Raw genomic sequence first — 9636 nt, 5'->3', positions numbered from 1 at the left:
TGAGCATGCATTTTAAATACAGAAATACTGTTTTTTGTCTCAAGCGGAAAACCCGTCTAGAATGGTCCAAGGGCATGCCTCAAATTGAAATATATAAGCGCTTTGGTTCAATCTCGGGTATGTTATAATTTATTGAAGCTAATATATTTGATAAAGCTTGATATATTGTTGAATTTTTTAAACCAGATTCTGTCCGACCTGAATATTTGTGTAAACCGGCCAAAATAGTTCACAGGGAGTATAATTTATGAATGTACAGAAGAGTATTTGACCCGCAAACAAAGTCAATTAACAGAATGAACAAAGTAAAGAGTTAAATTAAGTTATAGAAAAACAGACCAACTACTTTTGCTTTTTACTTAAGATCTAGATTCAATAGAGACTGGTTTGAACAGTTATTAAGTAGAAATTTCATGTTAGAAAATCGAAATTTCATGTAAGTATCTCGAAACTTCGAGTTGGTTAGTCGAAACCTCGAGTTGGTTAGTCGAAATTTAAAGTTATTATCTTAATGTTTTGAATTAATAACACAAAAGTGGCCCTTTTGTTATTGTGTATATTTATGGTGTACTCAAAAAATTAAAACATTATTTTCCGGTCGTTTATAGTAAAGGACAAGGAAATAAATAAAGATTGGCCTTCACTTTAAAGCAAACTACCATATACGCCATACACTGAATTTCAATCCTTACACGCTTTATGAAGAAAAAAAGGCAAAGTATTGCAAGGCAATACATAGTCCCCCACGGTAATGCTTTCTATATTTATCAAGCAGTACACCTATGTCAGGATTCTGGTTACTCCAGGTGAAATAGTATAGAAGATATGTCCCGCGCAAACTTCTCGGACGGAAGGACGGAAATGCGGAATGAAAGACGGACGCATGCAGTGCAAACCTATAGCTCCCCGGGAACCGGTTGGGGACTGATAGCCAATCAAAGCGGGTCACTTCAGTGGTAACTACAGTAGTACTGATTGCTAGGATAATACAGTTCCAGTGAATCTACATCAATATATCTGTTGACAACACTATTTTTCTCTCTTCTTCGCTTTGAAAATTTCAATTAATTGATTTGAATAGCCGTTCGATCATTTTTATTTACTCATTATAGTCGTTATGTACGCGCATAGACACACTACTCTGATAATGACACGGTCGAATGTTCAAGGACAAAGACACCATTGTTTTCATTACGTAAAAGAAATTTGAATGTGCATTTAGGGAATAAGAAGATTGTCAGCATTATTTTGTTGCTTTTTAGACATAATCGATCCCGATCTCGTTTGATGTTTACTTATTAGTTAGGGGCTTTATTTCACAAAAAAAAAACTATTTTTCAATACTTATTAAATTTAAAATGCAATTCCCATCAGGTCCACCAACAGTGACACAAGTGGAAGATAATGACAGACGGGAACTTAACTTGATATCTAGTGCACACGTAGAGAACAAGGTAGTGCACTCCTGTTCCCTGCTAAACATTTATCAATTAGGGTAACGGCTAAAAATATACAACTGGTTCACCTGTTGTTAGTATATTGTGACAGGGCGGAATGCTGTGCTGGGTGCCTTCGGCATGGTATTTCTGTTAGATAGCACTATAAAGTCGGCATCAGATTCTCGCTATCACAATGAAACAAGTACACTAGTATACCCTGTCTCTGTCACACATACACACATGCACGCTTACACAACAAACAAGGATGTACGTACTTATATGAACTTAGCTGTTAATAGGAAGTTAAACAAAACAAAACCAAATCCAATTCAACTCTAGTGCACTACAGTGTTATCTTAAGTTCACTACAGTGTTTACCCAATTTTATTTGGCAAGAGTATATATTTGATTAAAATGAAATTGGTTTCTTCATGATATAAAAATCGAAAAGTTTGAGAAATTATTTTAATTGATGTTTCATAATATCAATATACATATTTTTCTGATTAATTAACATTTCAACTGAACACATACAAATTACACTATCTCCATTGATATCTGAGTTTTGTAAAAAAAAAAAAAAATCAAAAAAAAAAATCAAAAAAAATCTGAATAATGAAAAGGTCCAGGCTAATGAAATGTGACCAGTAACATGTTGGGATGAAGGGCAACTGAGCTTTTATAAATGCTTGACCTTGACTCATATTCAAGGTCACATGGGACAATTCAGTTTTAAATCCTAAAACGACTTCTGATTAACACTAAGGCCTGGAATGTTGATATCTGGCCAGTAGCATGTTTTGACGAAACAACAAGTTTTGTTCAAATAAATTATCTTGATCTAAATTCTGTGAATTTCAGGTGGGGTCTCCCTCGGCACCCGTCCTCATATGACACTTAAACCCCAAACAGAATATGCAATTGAACCCAGTCTGTTCAAAACCCTATCAGATAATTTCGTGGAAAGTTGTTGGCCTTTTTCGACCTCGTAAAAGACACAAATAATATACTCGAGTATCTGCTTATTTCAGCGAGAAGATCAGCATTTTGAAATTTTAATTTCTGAAACAAACATTACAAATCTGTTTACGCAACAACACTAGACTGTCATGAAGTCTATTCATGTACTCGGCATATTTGTAAGTATTGTGCAAATATCAACCGGATTGACCTATGCTATGAATACGTTAAAAAGCATGTGTTTGCTGCATTTTGAGGCGTTTTATAATGTGGAAACTATGTGTTTTACTAGTCAGAAATCTGGGGAAAACACTTCCTTAATAAGTTGCATTTTTCTAAAACCAAATGTCTGTTTAATGTAGTTTATTAAAATTATGTAGGTGTGTTGTGCATGATGAATCCTCTATCCACTTTAACTTATATTTTCTTTGTCTTATAGATCTCTCTACATTTGAAAATATTTGCAATATTGATTCGACAGCCGCGCAATTCATGTTATCATGTGATCTGTATTTGCTATGGTTAGAATATGTGTAATACGTGTACATTAACGAGTCAATTCAGATCTTCTTTGTCGACAAGAACCCTTTATAATTTGTTACATCTATATGTTAATTTACTAAAGGCCTTTGCTATGCCACATATCGCACCTATATGTGTACAAACACCGGTACATACACAGGTGTCTGGCTTAAACAAGTGTTTACGTAACAATGTCAGTACGGAAAACATGATAGGATGCCGTACGGCATAGCCAGTATTGGGTATACTAGTCAGCCGCACGCATGAGTGGCCACAAATGCTAATGAAATCAATACAGTGGTATGAGTAGGTGCGGCGTTAGACAACACCGTATACAGTTCGCAGTATTGGGAGCAAAAACACCCGGACAGTTAAGAGGTTCGTTGTAGGCATCACGTACAGGTCGTTGTTTTACACAAGGAAAAAGAAACTCTAATGTAAGTAATCTTAATGTTTTGACTGCGATCGGTCAATACTTTCTCGTTGTAATGTTCGTTCATTTAATACGCCTGAGCATGACTGTCACACAAAATTACTCAGCTTTGGTGATCGATAGTTCTAATACGGACGGTTTAGTGTTTCTTCCAATCATGCTGTGGGTTTTCCCTTACTTTGATGCATAACGCTGCAGCATAACTATAAAGCTCAATATATAATGGCGTAGCTTCATAAAATTATCTGAACTTTGAGTTAATGAATAATCTGGTTTTACTGTATGAATTAACTTCCTGGTTTACTCATGACGCTATGTCAAGAATGAGAACGCTGAAGTAACGCGGTGTTAAATGTATTAGTTTCCGTGAAAGAACATGGCGACTATTTAAATGCGTTGGGTTTTTCCAACTAAATAATTGACTCTTCGAATTTCCATACCTAATATATGAGTATGATTAATATTTAAAAAACGTGTCATCTATAATTGGTTTATATCATATGCACTTTTTTGAGTTATAAATAACATCGTCGCAACAGCTTGTACGAGGACGGATGTCTGTTCACAACTCTACAGGTCGTGGGCCATTCTGTTGGGTTTTTTTAACGTTCTATTAACAGCTCAGGTCATTTAAGGGCGTGCCTCAATGTGTGCTGTGTAATAGTGCATGTGTGTATGTGTGCCGGAGAAAGGGTATATTGTTGTTATTTCCTCCTTGTGATAGCGCGGATCTGATGTCGAATTTATAATACTACCTCACTGAAATGCAATGCCGAAGGCACCCAGCACAGAATTCCGCCTGGTCACATAATACTGATCCGCTAAATGCTGAACGTTTAGCAAGTAATACAAACTATCATTTTCAATGATTTGTACATTGTATGTCCAAGTCTGGGGACAGAACATAGCTCATTTGCACTAAAGGATATATCCGTAACACAACCAAGGGGTCCCGGTCCTTTTCTGTTAGAGATAACAGCCTTGGTTTATACACTGATGGGTCGCTTTCCGTGGTTACCGAGCATTCTTGTATTAATTCATTTAAACTATTGTTCGTTAGAATAATAACAAGACACAAAGATATAGTCTTGCGAAGTCTGATTGTTAACGACTCAAGAATAAAACAATTTGAACATGTTCAAATTGTTTTACAACATAGGTATATCTGGTCTCCAGACAATAACGCTTCGATCAGTTATTATTTTTAAACTATTCAAATAGTGAAACAGCGACGTCCTCGCTCTAGTACCCAAAACAAATTAGTGATTATAACTACTCTTTTTGTGCCATATACAAACCGCACATTGATTTGCATGCAGCATAATTATAAGTACCTTAAATATTTTAAGTAACAATTGCTTATTTAGTGTGAACTTTTTGTATCTCATGCATTTAAAATGTATGTTTATATATATATCCATGTTCATTAATAACACAACTTTTCATGATACATTGAAAACTTAAGGATTAGGTAAAAATATGCAGTGACAATCGGATCAATACAGTTTTGGCCTATTTGGTCCAACCTATCTGCTCAATAGGGATACTAATCTTCATTAAATTACTACAACAGGTTCGGTAAACATATCTAATTTGCACTTAAGGAATATATCCGTAAAACTAACAAGGGCGTTTTACTGCTAGAGAGAACAGCCTTGGTTTATACACTGATGGTTAGAATATTCTTTTTCAAATTAGGTAAAGGTCCTGGCGGGTTACTCCTGCAGATTCGGGGAAATTAGGCGTGTTGTATCACTCTGCATTTTAATATGCGATTTTAATAATGTGAAACTACTAAATATCGCTTTTTACCCACCTTCATCGGATGTAGGGCCTATTATATTTTTTTGTTATCGCTTTAAATCAAAAGTTTTGGGGAGGGAATACTTTTTAAAAACCAGTAGTAGGTTCATATTAGTCCTTAGTATTGAGTGGGACTGATCGTAAAACTATGATTGCCAACAGGCTTCTATCTGAAACCAAAGAGTTTGTTAATGATATTTATCACGAAGTATTTGAGAGATTTTTCCTAAATATGTTATATGTAGGTGACCATGATCGTTAGTTGTGCATATTGGACTGATTGACAATTACATTGTGCATATTGGAATATTGGATATAGGGATTGATTGCATAACCAATATAGCCAACAGGCTAAAATGCTGAATTTTCAGAGTTAAAGATTGTTAGTTTCACTACATGACAGATCCTTCTTGAATTCCATATTCTGATTTTCGTTGGCCCTTAGTTGTGCCTGTTTCATTTTAAGGTTGGTCAGAATTAAAAAAATAGGATAACGTCCCTCCATGTCATGCAGGCTGAATGTAAGTGCATTTTTCTCTATGCGATAGCTTAAATCTGATGACAACTGTTGGTGCTATTTAACTGGTAAACGGTAACGGTGGACACCCCTACAGGTTGGAGCTGGAGAAAAAAGGAACATTTAATTGGACATTGAATTTTTGAAAGAGTCGTCTAATGTTGAAACCCTCTGTAGAGTCGGGTTTTTGTGTTTGTACCCACTACTTGTAGACACAAAGACGACCATTGGAATCAGCGGTACCCATTATAATATTTGGGATCTTTATATTTCTCCATACTTCTACAACTATGTTTTAATCGCTTACCTGGACTTTTAAGCAATTACGGCAACATAGTCTCATCAAATATTATACTGCTAATATTTCCGAATATTGCCTAGTAGTTGTTTTTTCCCTGTTTAATGTTCATTATTTCGGGCGAAGGCAACAACTTGTTCAACTGTTGTCAATATATTAATACCAGGCGGAATGCTTTGCTGGATGCCTGCATATGGTATTTCAGTGGGTTTTATTAAGATTCCCAAAACAAAGCGAGGGACTTTAAAATGTGAAAATCCATTTCTTCATTTTTTTATTTTTTTTCCGAATCAACCACATGGTTTCCCAAACATTTCAAAAGAAAGTTCGGAGTCATATGTATAGATGTGCCATCGATTACGAACAGTCATCAAACATGTGCCCTGTGGCCCTTGATTAACAGACATATATTTGGCCATAATGCTTTTTCTCGATTTTGTAAAAATCTTAATTGACTTTGTCATTCATATATCAAAAGATACAAAAAATGTATTTACTGTTTATATAACTCAGACAAGACAAACAGTTTATATTGTTTCGTAATGTTGGAAGGTTCATCGATAATGTATGATATTCATGACCAAACAACACCGCTACAATAGACTTTGCAAAAAAAGAATATATCGAACAAAAAAAAAAAGGTTGAATGGTGTAAAAGATGTTAAAATACACCAACAAGAATTTAATTTACTGCAAAATATAACACTGTTTGGCAAAGACAAATCATATGTAAACTAATCACATGTTAATAACACTGAAACTGTACCGAAAAAAACGTCATGATAATGACTTTAAATTATACAACACATGCATGACAATTAGCTTACAGAAAGGAAATTAATGTTATAAAAAAAAACAATGAACATCATACGATGGGTGGCTCCAAGATTTCCCCTGTATCCTTTGTTTTTACCTATTGTTCTAAGTTGGTTTAGTGTTCTATTAAAAGCTAAGCTTAGGTAGGGACTTGCCTGCATGTGTGTAATATATGCAAGTATATGTGCTACTTTGTTTTACTCTTTCGCCCTAAATATAATTATTTTCATTTTACCCTGGCTCTATTAATATCTTTAAGCTCCAAACAAAAAGGGATAAACGACAAGTGTTGTAGATAAAAGGAACTGATCCTTTATATATAAATCAAAACATGTTTATATATAAAGTTTATACCGTGATTGTAACGTAACTGCTGTTCGTCTCGTATACTTGTTAATATTCAAAGAAGGACAACTGGTTAGCATGGACATTTAAGCTGATTGTCTTGGCTTATTTTACTGATTTGAATAGTATAGACGACCGACACAAACTACAGTGTATCATGTGTTTAACCTCATTAATGTATACAATGACTTGTACATACAAGGTGCTTCTTTCATACTTGCATGTATAGCAAGGGTCATGAAGGGTTTTTTTAAGACTTTTCTTAGTGTAAAAAGACGCTTTCTTACTGTGTTTATCTATGGACTCTTTTACTATTTCATGTATGTGTATTTATACCTTTTTTAAGCTCACCTTGCCCAAAGGAGTCCCTGCAGGTAGGGCGTAAGAATTGTACCTGCTGCCCCCAATTGCATGATCGTAAGAGGCGACTCAATTTGGGACCTTATCTCTTCTCTCCTTTCTAAATAACTTTCTTCTTCCTAATGTCTCCCTTGACAATGCCTCACTTTTGGCCATTTGTTGAGCGTTCGCCCCTGTGAGGAAGGCTTTGGGTTCTGTCCCCTGGCCGAGACATACCAAAGTCTTTAAAAATGGTAGTTTCTACTCCTGCTTAACGCTCAGCAAATTAGGAGTGGGACGACTGGTTCGCCCGTTGTCAGTATAATGTGACCGGGTGGGGCGTCCTGCTGGGTGTCTTNTCCTGCTTAACGCTCAGCAAATTAGGAGTGGGACGACTGGTTCGCCCGTTGTCAGTATAATGTGACCGGGTGAGGCGTCCTGCTGGGTGTCTTCGGCAGTATGTTTCAGTGAGGTAGCACTATAAAGTCGGCATCAGTTCCGCGCTATCACAAGGAGATAAACACGAACATATCGCAGCCTCCCAAAATACACACGCATACATTACACGCATGCATCTTGCACACAGGGGAGGCCGTCCTTAAATGACCTTAGCTGTTAATAGGACGTTAAACAAACTCAAACAATCAAACAAATTGCCCAAAGGGCTACCAAGTTTATTGAAATGGATGACCTTGACCAATATTCAAGGTAACAGGGATAAAATGTGTTTAAAACCAATAAACAACTTCTTCTGAATAATCAAAAAGCCCACTCTGATATTTTTTGCCCGTATCACGCTGGGATTAAAGCATACCAAGGTGGTGCAAATGAATGAAATCGGCTTACATCCAAGGTCACAGGGGTCGAATATGTTGATAACCTATCAACGACATCTTCTGACCACAAGGCCCAGGATGATGATATCTGGCAAATATCATGTAGGCATGAAGGCTACCAGAGTCAAAGTCACAGGGGGGAGGGGGGCATGTTTTATACATCAAAACGTTTTGATAGCTTGATGAGTCAATACAAATGGTTTTTTAAATGCAATGTTCTGATTAAATTTCAAAAAATTACAAATGATGTTGTGTTTGTAATGTTTTACAACAGACGTTGTTTTATACATAATTTTCTATGCTTTAAATGTATCAAACCATGACGTACTATGGATTTGTTGTTAACATGTTTTAACTAGTTTTATTGGCCCTTATGACCTCTTTTGTGGTGATAGGCCGTTAACAATCAAATAATAATTGTACAACAAATGAATGTTTTCCATAATTATACAACTATTCATGATAATGACGTTTAACAATAATAATATTAATAATATACAACATTTGATATAGCGCAGAATCTAGCTAGAATAAGCCACTATATAGCGATTAACAGTACATAGATATACAATTCAGATATACATTAATCAATACAATATTGAGAAGGTCGCAGGAGCTGCCCTATCAGGCGTTAAATACTTGTCTTATGCCACTTGGCTAATATATCACTGTGTGTGTATGTCTGCGTGTGTGCTGGAGATGTATTATATTGTGTTTGTAGTGGGATCGTGCTCCAACGGTATCAAGTAAAGTGTCACCTCACTTGAATGCAACAGCACAGATACCACAACATCCATTCCAGACCATTTTAAACTCCACCTGGGTTGTTGGAGTGGCATTAAACGCCTGCTTCCCATTAGGTGGACATTTACGCAAATGTGTATATAAGTATTGAAAATAAACAAGTATGAGTAATCAAAATAAAAACACAAATAATATAACTGTATAGGAGTTGAATTTAGAAACGTCGGTGTATATTGTAATATACAAATTGAATAATTTACTATCAACTAACAGTATGACCAGGTAAATCGTTGTATATTGATAAACAATGATTTGAAAAACACAATATGAAGAAGCGTCATCATATCCGTTGAAGTACAAGCAGATGCGATTTTAACAATAACGATATATATCCGACATTTTTAGGTCACCTGAGACTTTGTCTCAGGTGACCTATTGCGATCGCCTTTTGTCCGTCGTCGTCCGTCGTCCGTCGTCCGTCGTGCGTCCGTAAACAATTTACATTTTCGACTTCTTCTCCAAAACCCCTGAACCAATTTCAATGAAATTTTGCAGGGACCTTCCATGGACAAAGGTCAACAAAA

General features: G+C 35.9%; 1 protein-coding gene across 3 annotated transcripts in view; it reads left to right on the top strand.

The window, feature by feature from the left end:
* The first annotated feature begins 3206 nt into the window (after positions 1 to 3206).
* LOC110459471 overlaps positions 3207 to 9636 on the top strand; it is a 99529-nt gene continuing 93099 nt past the window's right edge. For all 3 annotated transcript variants that reach the window (XM_021511752.1, XM_021511749.1, XM_021511750.1), the window contains exon 1: positions 3207 to 3358. The gene's annotated coding sequence lies outside the window, so the exon portion shown is untranslated. The remainder of the gene's footprint in view (positions 3359 to 9636) is intronic.

Source organism: Mizuhopecten yessoensis, unplaced genomic scaffold, assembly GCF_002113885.1.
Source record: "Mizuhopecten yessoensis strain PY_sf001 unplaced genomic scaffold, ASM211388v2 scaffold10083, whole genome shotgun sequence".
In the NCBI taxonomy this organism is placed as follows: Eukaryota; Metazoa; Mollusca; class Bivalvia; order Pectinida; family Pectinidae; genus Mizuhopecten; species Mizuhopecten yessoensis.
Note: the sequence above shows the minus strand (reverse complement) of the source record. Positions and strands in the feature narration are given on the sequence as shown.